This window comes from Tupaia chinensis, unplaced genomic scaffold (assembly GCF_000334495.1).
Source record: "Tupaia chinensis unplaced genomic scaffold, TupChi_1.0 Scaffold000651_1, whole genome shotgun sequence".
Taxonomy (NCBI): domain Eukaryota; kingdom Metazoa; phylum Chordata; class Mammalia; order Scandentia; family Tupaiidae; genus Tupaia; species Tupaia belangeri.
Window position 1 is genome coordinate 208,648 of NW_006160172.1, and position 12,706 is coordinate 221,353.

Genomic DNA, 12,706 nt, shown 5'->3' on the forward strand with positions numbered 1-12,706 from the left:
CAAGCCCTATAGCAAATATAAATAAATAAATGAAACTAAAAAAAAAAAAAAGAAACAACAACAACAACAAAAAAAAACCAATAAGGGAACCAGCAGTTAACATGATGGCTATGCTGCTGGACTCCCACGTAGTCGACCGCGGTTTGCATCCCGGACCTGGTGGCTTAAAATTCACACCGGGCGTGTGTGCGTGCATGCTCAAGATCCTGAGAGGCGAATGGAGGAGAAGGGACTGTGGCGTGACCATCCCCTCTGGGGGGTGATTTCTCGCTTTCTATCTCTCTGTCTCTCTCTGTCTGTCTGGCGAGCGCACGCACCCTATAGCAAAAAATCTCTCCAAAAAAAAAACAATAACAAGAAAACAGGTGCACCACATGCTTGTAAATGAATGTTTAATTTATACCATAAACAGGCAGATGTTGCCTTTCCAAATTTTTTCCTTTTATCTTTGTGTAAATCATTTAGTGAATACTCTACCCAGGTCCCTCTGTTATCAGATAGAGGGTTTTACATTACTCAGTCAACAGTGGACTGGATTAATGGATATTACTATAGAGTGGAAAAGAGCTAATGTTATTATTTTCCCACCATGCTTATTTCTGTAAATGTAACCCAAGGTGCTTCTTTAGTTACATTCAATGTCATTGCTATTTTCTATATGCAGTTACTTGACCTACATGGGCCTCAACTCTTTCATAAAAAATTCAACACTTTTGTATCTGCCAATAGAGATGCTATTCAACTTGTATTAGTTAATGCATATAAAGTACTCATAACAGTAAATGATAGGAAAGAGACATATACACACAAAGACATATGAAAGAATAGCTATTATTATACAGAAATTTTAATTCCTTGGTATGTCTCGTAAGGCACTATGTCTTAGGACATATAATTTAGTCCTAGGTTCAGATTCAGCCTGAGTATAAATATTTTTCTGTCCTTAGTTTTGTTTTTGTTTTTTTCATCTATCAAAAAAAATTTCATAGTATCTACCTGGTGGGGTTCATGAGTGCCTTTAATCAATGTGTGTGATGTGCTTAGAACACTATTACACACTTAGTAAGAAGATTGTAAATGTCAACTCTAATTCTAAATGTTTGAGGGGATGGATCAGATACATGGGTCATGGCCTGAAATTCATTTGATTAAATGTTTAATTTTAAGTGTCAAAATATTCAAAAATAAATAATAAATAATGTTACTGTTTTAATTTCAATTAATTATAGACATATTTTTCAGAAATGGGGTATATCGACAACAAATAGAGTATTCTGGTTCAAAATAGGCTTTCCTCTGCAAATTTACAAAAAAAAAAATTCCCATCTTATATAGATAGATTAGTGGTCAGTTTCTCACTTGAGGCATCATGAATAAAGGTCAACACTAGACTTGTCTGATGGCAAAAGGGGTCAATATTCAAACCAAAATTTTGTAATTGGAAGATATGGTTAAAGCAAAAGAAGTTACAAATCAATTTAAACTTAAATTTACCAAACTGTGTAATTCTTTTAAGTGTCAAACCTTGTCTGTCATAAAACAACTTTATTCAAGGGTCAGAAACATATTGTAGAAGGAGTAAGGCATGGATTTTGAAATAAAGAAGGAGGGAGTGAAGGAAAGGGTCCATAGTCTCTGGAAATTTGTGGCATTATAATCAATCAAAACAGTTCTAGCAAATACTGTGTGAAACAGAAACACAAAAGACTAGGGCAATCTGAAAAACTTCCTTGAAGGAAAAGTCATTAGTCCACCCAATCCCTACCACGTTACCATTAGGACTCCCAAGGAAAGCTGATAGAACTTTACCCCATGCGCTGTTTGGCAAATCCTGCTGGGAGAGCAGTGGGCCAGAAACAACTCCCCAGACAATTTTAGAGAGGAGTTGTTTCCATGCCTCATACCCCAGAAGTGTGGACCAATTGAGTCAACACCCTTTTCAGGGCCAATTTCACATCCTTGTTTCTCAAAGTGTAAATCAGAGAGTTGAGGGAAGGGGTGACAATATTATTTAACAGCTGAATGAAATAATCCAGCCAGGAGCTGGAAGCAGGCCAGAGATAGAGGAGCATCACTGGCCCATAGAACAAGATGATGGAAATCAAGTGGGCACTGCAAGTAGAAAAGGCTCGGCGCCTGCCTTCCAAAGAACTGATCTTCAATATGAAAAGGAGACTCTGACTGTAGGAAGCAAGGATAGAAAAAAGCACATAAGAGTCACAACATCCACATTAGTGAAGCTCACCATCTGTGCCAGAGAGGTGTCTGTGGAGGCCAGGGGCAACACCATCAGAATATCACAGAAAAAAATTGTCCACCTCATTGGGGCCACAGTAGGGGAGCCTGAAGATGAGAATTTTGAGGACAATTCTGCCCCTGCCCCCCCAGCCAGGGGCCCACTGTCAAGCCAGTGCACAGTCTGCAGCTCATGATGACCGAGTATCTTCAAAGGATGACAGATGGCCACAAAGTGGTCGTAGGCCATCACGGTGTACAGGAAACACTCAGCGCCACCCAGGAAGTGGTAAAAGAAGAGCTGGCAGGCACAGCCCTGGTAAGAAATGGTGCGGTTTTGCCCCATCAGGTAGAGCATCATTTTGAGAGAAGTCACTAATGGGAAAAAGATGTCAAACACTGAGAGGTTCCCTGGGAAGAAATACATGGGGGTGTGGAGGTTGGGGAAGCCAGAATGGTGAGGAAGATAAGCAAGTTCCCCAGCAAAGTGAAGAGATAGAAGGCCAGAAACAGGATGAAGAGCATGTCCCCCACTCCTCGGGTATTAGGAATTCCCAGCAAGGTGAACTCGGTCACAGAGGAGGTATAGTTCCTCATGCTTGTGCATCAGCCAGTTCTGGAGGGGCAAAGAGATAGTCACAATGGAGACCACAAGTAACAGGGATTTCTCTTAAGGCAGCAGCTGCAAGAGAAAGTCAAAAGAAGAGGAGACAAGTTACAAATCTGACCCTTGAGCTAAAGTGCATGTCACATTTGACTCCATTTCTTCTTATGTTAAGTGAGGGAATAGAATAGCTAATCTTTTTTTTCCTACTTCTAAAATTTTGTGCTAGTGTCCATGCATTCACTGGAGAGAGAGAGAGAAAGAGAGGGGGGGGAAGAGAAAGTACCCCCTCAGGGCAATGGCCATTCTACAATCCCTTCTCCTTCACTCTCCTCTTGGTATTTTGGGCATGGTGCCCAGTGTGTGTTTTGAGCTGCTAGGTCCAGGCCTTGAACCATACAATCAGCCATATGGGATCTTGCTGCCTTAATCACTCTACCACTGGATGTCCCAGAGCAATTTATCTTTATAGTAAGTAAAACTTTTCTGGTAGTCAAGTCTCATTATCAGTTTTATGTAGTGCCTCCCAATCTGGTTTATCATCGAACAAACTGGCATATTTCAGAACCATCTTTTTTATATAGATATATCACCAGGTGATAACCACATTTTTATATCAGCCAAGTCATAATTTGTTTATAAATTAAAGTTCATGAAGAAAATGAAATCAAAGTATGAGTTTATTTCAGTGCACAATGATTTTGACATCCATGCATAGTTTTTTCATTATACACATGTTCCATGACAATTTTGAAGACCTCTTATATAGTCAAATAAAAATTTGAACTTAAATAGAAGTGATATATACTTACCTATTAATTTTTACTTTGTGTTGTTTCCCTTCTTCAGCATTTATAGTCAAAAGGAAGGCATACAACTCATTTGTATAACCACTTACATACAGGAATCGACTCATGTGGAAATTGAATTGACTCCAGAAGACAGCATGGCATAGGTAACAGAAATAAATACTGTGTCCCACTGGAAATGATCTCCCCTCAGTTAGATTTTTTTTCCCCTATACTAAATACAAATTCAATAGCATAAATATTAGTTAGCTTTGTTAATTTAATATTAGTCCTAGACAAACCTAAAAGACAATCATCATGATATTTTCTGAAGCCTACGTTTCTTCTTTTGCTTTTTCATACCCCATTTAATGTTATAACTCAAATATTGCCACCAGATCTAACTAATTTCCCTGTGCTGTGATCAATATTTTTTCACAGAAAATCTGATAAAAATCCTTCTCATTCCTTCAACACAGTCAGTATTCAATGTCACATCTCTGCTCAAATCAATGCCCAAGAAAGGATCTGATGTTGATATAAGGGGAAAAATATCTAACAGATAGCACATAATCATAAAGAGAATTACTTAGATAAGTACAGAATTTCCATCACAGAAGATTTTCAAGGCAAACAGAAGAATGAATTGTTCCCCGGCAAAGCAGGGTAAACTAGATATTTTCTAACAACTCTAACTGCTAAAAATTTATATTTTTTTCCTTTTTATAAATTTTCTGAGTTTCAGGGCCAACAGGTGGAGTGATATTTAAGGCACTGGACTCCTACATGGCCGACTGCAGTTTGAGTCCCAGACCGGATGGTTTACTTTCTCAACTTTCTCTCTCTTTTTCTGGTGAGTGCATGTGCCCTGTAGGAAATTTAAAAATAATAATAATGATAAAAAATTAAATGAATAATTCTTAAAACAGTTTTTCTGAGTTTCACTATTACCAAACTCATTGATATTGGCTATTATCTATTAGCCTTTCTTTCTTTTTCTTTTTTTTTTTTTTGGAGAGTTTTTTGCCATAGGGCATGTGTGCTCATCAGACAGACAGAGAGAGACCAAGAGACAGAAAGTGAGAAATCACTCCCCAGGGGGAATGGCCACGCCACAATCCCTTCTCCTCCATTCTCCTCTCGGGATCTTGGGCACGCACACACATGCACCCAGCGTGAGTTTTAAGCCACTGGGTCCAGGACACAAACCACAGTTGACTACATGGGAGTCCAACGACATAGCCATTACGCTAACTGCTGGTCCCTCTCTTAGTCTTTAATGGAAGAATGAACACATATGCCTTTTCAAGAAACTACTGATAAAAGAGTAGGTGTTAAAAATAAAGATAAGTTTTAATTCTTATACTACCTGGAAAATAGATTCCTGTAGAGACTCTGTCACTCTCAGTAATTCCCAGCTTCCCTACAAGCCATTCTTTCACCACCCAGACTCACTTGCCCTCAATTTCTCCCCTTTCCATCTTTCTCAGAGTTGCTCATTAGTGATTCTCTGACTCAGTGGCATCTAAGAATGTTAGGTTCTGTGATTCTTTCTCCGTTGGCTCTTTAAGCAAGCAAAATGACCATGGCACATAGAATGTCTAAGCATGTCAGAGGGAGAGAAAAAGACCAGTACAAGCAGAACTAGAGTAGGATAGAAGCCAGCAAAGATTAGATACATACCAGCTGATGAAAAATGCATTTAACAGGAGTAATGAAATTTTCTTCTAAAGTTCCTAGGCAGGAAGAATGTGTTTCTAAGGCCAAAACTCTACTTTGCTTAAAGGGCCATGGCACAGAGTCAAGAATTTGCACATTGTCCTCCTGAATCCACTGTACACAGATTTGATACTTAGCCTTGTTATTAGTGTGGTCCTGAAATACCAAATTTATAGTATCTTCAAACTGGTTTATTTTGAGACAATATCCCCAATGGCTGTGTTCCCAGGCTCAGGAAGTGTGAATGAGCAAAGTGAGTCATTAGTGGCTTCTCTTCTTTCCTTATGACTGTTCCCTGTTATGGGCTCCTGATACATGACCGACTCACTAGGAAAGAATCACAACTTTATAAGCTACTTGGTAAATTGTTCAAAAAATATTTTTTTAAAAATTGTCATATTTTCTCTATCTTAACATTACCAATGTTAACAATTTAACCTGTTCTTTCTAATCATTCCACCACATGGTTATGGTATGTTTTCTTTAGAATTTGGGGTATGCATGAGCATGTGCTTGGCATGACCACACTATACATTTAGTTTTGCCTCTTCTGCTTAATTTAATTTAAAAATATTTTCTATATTATTCAATTCATAAAACTTTTTAATTGTCAGAAGGTATGTGAAAAAAACAGAGAGAGGGAGGGAAAAAGCATGTGGTCCTGCCCAGTCCTTTTTCCTCCATTCTCCATATTGTCGGGATATGGGGCACATATGCATATGCACCCAGTGGTATTTCAAACTGCTGAGCCAAGACTCAAACCATCATCAGCTCTGTGTGATCTGGCTCCCCAAACCACTGGGCTGTGGGCTAGCCTGCAACTACCATTTTTAATGATAATGTTCATCCCACATAGTAAACATGGTTCTGTTATTCAACTATCTTCATTTTTCTGGATATTTAATTTTCTGAACAGTTTTTCATATATTTCCCAAAATAAATTTACATATGTAGAAATACCACAAAGATAATATTATGTTTTTAAAGATTATCGCTACATTATTTATTTCATTAGCAGCGATGTTTGCAAGGGCGGTTTACCATTATTACACATTAACAGATTTAAAAGTTTTAGAGGCTTTTTGGGGGATTCAGTACACAGCAGTTAAGGTGCTAGATTCCAGAAGGATCCAGTCCAAGAAAATCACATGGGACACATATGAATGCATGTCCAAAATCGCAAGAGAAGAATGGAAGAAAAGGGATTGCGGTGTGGCCATCTCCCCAGAGGTATTTTCTCACTTTCCCTTTCTCTCCAGTGAGTGCATGTGCCTTATAGAAAAACCTAAAAAAACTGTTAGTGTTTTAGTTTCTATTAATTACGGATACATTAGATTTTCCAAGAAGGGGAGTATATCTACAATGACTCAGATAGAAACTAATATTGATAAGAGAAAATTGATAATTCTGATTCTTTAATATTCAAGAATCACATTAAAAGAGTAAAAAGGAAAAACAACAAGAAATGTTAAAAGAATCATGATTTATAGCATTTATTAATATCAAAAATCATATTCAAAATACATTAAGAACACTCATAATTTATATAAAAACAAGCAAGCTAATATAAACATAGGAAACTATCTTTGCCAGGCTTCACAAAAGAAATACTAATAATCAACTAAAAAAATTAGAAGACTTAGATAAAGGCAGGCCCAGCCATGGTGGGTAGGGTGACACTGGAGCCCTGTGATAGGCCCAGGTTGGGATCCTAGGCTGACCTGAAGGCTCTGACCTGCCTGTATGTGCCTGTGTTGCTGACCATCTGGGAGGGTGCAGTGAGAAGGATCCTGGCATGACCCTGTGAAGGGTATCTGTTTATCTTAAATAAACACATAAGTGGAATTAGGGAAATGTGAATTGGAATTATAATAAAATTTGTTTTAAGTAAATGTCAAAATTTATCAATTACTAACATTTTCACACATTGTTGAAGGAAGTATAAATTCATAAAATGACTTTAGATAATGGTTTATCTAAATACCTTCTGGTTGGAAGGCATTTTCATTATAATACAAAACTTTCTCAGTAGAAAGCCCTATTCATGTGTATCAGAGTTACTGTGGTTTGAATGGCCCCCAGACATGCATGTGGTGGGACTTGATGGTACTGGATGTGTATTAAGTAAAAACTTAGTATCTCCACCATGCCCCTTGGTGGGGCCTTTGTGTGTAGTAAGGTCAGTAGGGCAGGACCAGGAGACTACAACAGACAGAACTTGTGAACACAGGCTCTATTTAAGATCCTACCCTCCACGGTGTTGTAGCCTTACTAGAAGCTGATTCCTGGACCTTGGGATTCCAAACTGTGAGCTGAATAAATCTCTATTTCTTTATAAATCTCCAAGTCACAGGTATTTCTGATAGCAACACAATAGTGGACTGAGACAAGAGTATTCATGACAAGATTTTTGTTATACACAAAGTTTGAACACCCAAAAGTCTACAAAGTATATCGTTTATAATGTAATAATGCACATCAATAAAAAGAATAAATTTAAAGCTACCTATATATCATACATATTTGTGTCATATGTATTATACATATGTTTACATATAATACATGTTTACATATGATGCATATGTTTACATGTGATACACATGTTTATATGTGTACTTGTCTTCAAGATATAATTTTTAAGTAATTAGTTATTTAACTTTATTTATTATTATGTTTTAATTTGGTATAGGGCACATGTGCTCACCAGAGAGAAACAGAGAGAGAGGGAAAATGAAAAACCAAGCCACCAGGTCTGGGACTTGAACCATGATTGGTCATGTGGGAGTCCAATGCCTTAACTATTATGCCACCTGCATGTCTGCAAAATATAATTTTAAGTAATAGAAACTATACATTAAATATTGCTGCATGATCCTACCTACATATACTTTTTTTTTTGGAGAGGTTTTTGCGATAGGACACGTGCACTCGCCAGACAGACAGAGACAAAGAGACACCCCCCCCCAGGGGGGATGGCCATGCCACAATCCCTTCTCCTCCATTCTCCTCTCGGCATCTTGGGCATGCACGCACACGCGCTCAGCGTGAGTTTTAAGCCACCAGGTCCAGGATGCAAACCGTGGTTGACTACATGGGAGTCCAGCGACATAGCCATTACACTAACGGCTGGTCCCTACACTTTTTGTTTTAGGTTTGTTCCATAAGCTGCATGTACTCACCATGAGAGACAGAGAGAGGAAAAGTGAGAAATTGCCCCCCCCCCCAGGGAGGATGGCCATGCCACAGTCCCTTCTCCTTCATTCTCCTCTGGGAATTTCGAGTATGTACACACATGTGCCCAGCATGGTTTCCAAGTTGCTGGGCCTGAGGCTTGAACCATGTTTGGCCATGTGGAAGTCCAGTATATTAACCACCATGCCACCTGTTAGCTCCGACCTACATACACTTTAAAAAGGCAACTTTATTGCTTATTGATACCTTCTGAATTAATAAAAAATCAGAATTACCATAAAGTCATGATAGTGTAGTGGGAGAAAATTAGAATCAGAAAGTAACTTGGGGCTCAAAAGTCACTGGAGAGTTTAATCTGTGTGAGGTGGTGTGGTGTTTGCTTCAAATCTGAACTGTACATTCATGTTTGTGTACTTTTATCTACGTTCTTTTTATTTTATATCACAAACCAAATGACTAAAACAAAAATAGTTGAATTAAAACTTTATTCTGGCTCATAATATATCTTTTCTCCATAAATAAACAGAAAACTGAACAAAGAATATTTAAACAGGCATTTCAGACACTGGATGATAGGCAGCACAAAACCATAATCCTTGAGAAAAGGAAAACAAAAGATGGACAAATTGCAAGGAGGCGCATCCTGAACCTCGAGGCATGGATAGGGTCTGGGCTGAGCACCGCACTGTGGCTGACGTGAGGGAACAAAGTTGGGGTGCACGTTAATTTTCTCTCTGAGAGAATGGAATAGGTAGAAAGCTTTTCAACTCCTTCAATAATACTAGGTTTCCCTCAACCTCAAATTAGATAAAGATGCTTAGAAAAGAGCTCCTAATTCATATCCTTTATAAATAAAGATATAAAGGTAATTCTTAAGAAAAATGTACACAATTGAATTTAATACTTGTGAAAAGTTACTTCCATCATGATCAAGTGAAGTTGATTCCAGAAATGGAAGTATGGTTTAACCTTCAGAACTCAAGCACTGTAATACACAGTGTTAACAAACTAAAAAAAGAAAAGTGTATGAAAGATTCAGAAAATGCATTTTAAAACTTGCAAAATGTGATAAAAATTCTCAGTTGACTAGGAATAGAACAAATTATTCTCAGGCTTACCCACACTAGCACGTCTTGATAGGCTGAGGCCACTAGGAAGCCCAGGTTTGGGGCCCACCCTAGAAAACCAGGCATGGCGGTGAATACCCACAGTCCAAGCTGCTCAGTAGGCTGAGGCAGGAGGATGGCAATACAGTACTACTGTGTTTTAAAAAAAATCATTATGGCTGAGTAGTATTCCATAGAGTATATATACCACACTTTTCCAATCCATTCATCGGTTTGTGGACATTTAGGTTGGTTCCATGTCTTGGCAATTGTGAATAATGCTGCAATAAACATTGATGTGCAAGCACTTTTCTGACTGAGCATTCTCCTGTCTTTTGGGTAAATACCCAGAAGTGGGATTGCTGGATCAAATGGTAGTTCTATTTGTAGATCCCTGAGGAACCTCCATATTGTTCTCCACAGTGGTTGAACTAGTTTACATTCCCACCAACAGTGTAGGAGGGTTCCCTTTCCACCACATCCCCACCAACACTTACCACTTTTTATATTCTTAATGTTTGCCATTCTGACAGGGGTTAGGTGGTATCTCATTGTGGTTTTTATCTGCATCTCCCTTATGATGAGGGATGACGAGCATTTCCTCATATGCTTTTTGGCTGTTCGTATGTCTTCCTTAGAGAGACTTTTGTTCAGCTCACTTTCCCATCTTTTAATCGGGTTAATCATTTTTTTTCGCATAAGGCACTTGAGTTCCCTATGTATTCTCGTTATCAGTCCCTTGTCTGAGGCATATTTAACAAAAATATTTTCCCATTCTGAGGGTTGTCGGTTCACACTTGTTACTGTGTCCTTTGCTGTGCAGAAACTTCTTAGTCTAATATAGTCCCACTTGTCTATTTTAGGGATTATTGCCTGTGCTTTGGGAGTCTTATTTAAGAAGTCTTTGCCTACTCCAAATAGCGATTGACTGTTTTAAAAAATAATTATAATAATAATAATAATGATTGGGGAAAACATAGAAAAGATATTGAATGTTGAAGCAGGGAGATTAATGTCCTTGTACTGACTGACTTGCATGGCATTCCCTTTTGAAAAAGCAATGTAATACACTGTACAGTTATATGTAATCCAATGTAATATAAAGAAGATTATGATGATAATAAAAAATTTTAAAAAATCATTATGAATTTTAATAGCAAAACATACTGGCTATTTTTCTACTAAGTTTAGGAGCCAAGAATGTCTATTTTTGGCTCCTTCCATTTAACATGGAACTACAGTTTCTAGACAGAGCAGTTAGATAAGAAAAAAAAATTAAATGAATCAAGATTTTAAAGAAGTAAATTCTATATTTACAGACAATATAATCACCTATGCAGAAAATTTGACAGAATATCTAAAAAATCTATAAGAATTAGTAACTGAATTTAGCTGAGCTGTAGGATGTAAGTCTCATACAAAATTCTGTGTTTTTTCTTTCACATATTAGCAATGAACAAATGGAAATTTAAAATTTAAAACTACTATTTAAAATAGCCTAAAAATAGAAATACTTAGTGATGAATCTGACAATCTGTGCATGACTTGAACACATGAAATCATACAACATTGTTGAGAGAAACAAATAAGGCATATGGTATCCATGGATCAGACAGAATATTGTGAAGATGTCATTTCTCTCCAAAGTGATCTGTAGATCTGATTCAACTCTAATCAAAAGTCCCTTGGGTTTTTTGTAGACATGAACACGCTGATTTTTAAATCCATATGAAAATGCTTAAAGATTTTGAAGATCCAAAATATTTTTTAAAAACTAACAATGGAGGAATAATTCACTGTGAGAGCAGACACAGTGGACGTGCTGGAATTCCATCCTCTTCAGGCCTTCCTTAGAGTATCAACAGACACACAGCGTTTGTCTTCCATAGTCTGGCTTACTTCACCTAGCATTAAATCTTCTATATCCTTCGACTTTGAATCCGTGTGCACTACACAGATGTACAAAGATTAAATGTAAAATCTTTTTAAAAGAAAATTAAAGAATATTAACAGAAGTGCCCAGAATTTGTGGGTGGCCTCAGCCCTGTACAAAGGAATGTCTATGCAGAATTCTTGCCAGCATTCTTGCTGGAAGTTCTGCTTACTACTCAGACAGATACTGTGGGGCTTTAGGGAATCACAGCCTAAAAAGATGGATCATTCCTTTGTTATTTCCACAGAATGTGTAACTCAGTGAATGTCATTATTGACTTCCTAATGGAAAGATACTGTAAAAGTACAATACTCTTAAGAGATCTAAGTATTCCTGAACTAGACCTAGGTGGGCAACAATACTGTTTACTACTAGTGCAGTAAGACAAGACAGATCATTTGGTTTTGGAAAAGAAAAAATTAATACTTTATAAGATAATGTAAGTTTATGCCTATATAACACAAGAGAATCAAATGCACATGGGTAAAATTCGGAGTATTTATAGAATGTCAAAGTCCTTAGCCATGAGGACTCTAGGACCAATGCCATTATCTCCTGAGATATTGAAACAACTGTAGGTTTAATTTAAGAAGAGTCTGTTTCATAGCACATTTTTCTGTGGTTTGGTCTTCATAAGAAAAAGAATTATACTGCTTATTAAGAACTAAAGACTGAGAGTTTCCTTTAATTTCGCCTTATGAGCCAAAACCTAGTTGTAAAATTGGTAAGTAGAAAAAATTAGTAAAACTTTCATATTTTTATTGTTGGACAGTTTAGATTGACTGCAACGTATTTAAAGTCATGGTTTTGTTTTCCTTCATTCTTCAGCTTTGGTTCAGATTACCTTAGTCATGATTTAAATAGTTGATTTTTCATGGTTTTGTAAAAGACTTCATACTCTATAAATCATGAATCAACAACATAGTTTTTGTAATAAACCTAAGCATATCACTCTGACTTTCCAACTCAGTTCTAGTCAAACTCTACACAGGAAAAAATCTGTTTCTATCAGAAACCCCAAATTAAAATGTACTGCTGCTATGTCTTTATATGACTCAGTATCAGAAATTAGTGAAGAATGTTCTTTTTTTTTAGCAGAACAGTCCAGATCTCCAACCATATTTCCCTA

At 37.3% G+C, this 12,706-nt stretch overlaps 1 pseudogene; it reads right to left on the bottom strand.

Moving 5' to 3' along the window:
* Window positions 1-1,898: 1,898 nt before the first annotated feature.
* On the bottom strand, window positions 1,899-2,832 carry LOC102500100 (olfactory receptor 958-like; annotated as a pseudogene).
* Between the last annotated feature and the right edge of the window lie 9,874 nt (window positions 2,833-12,706).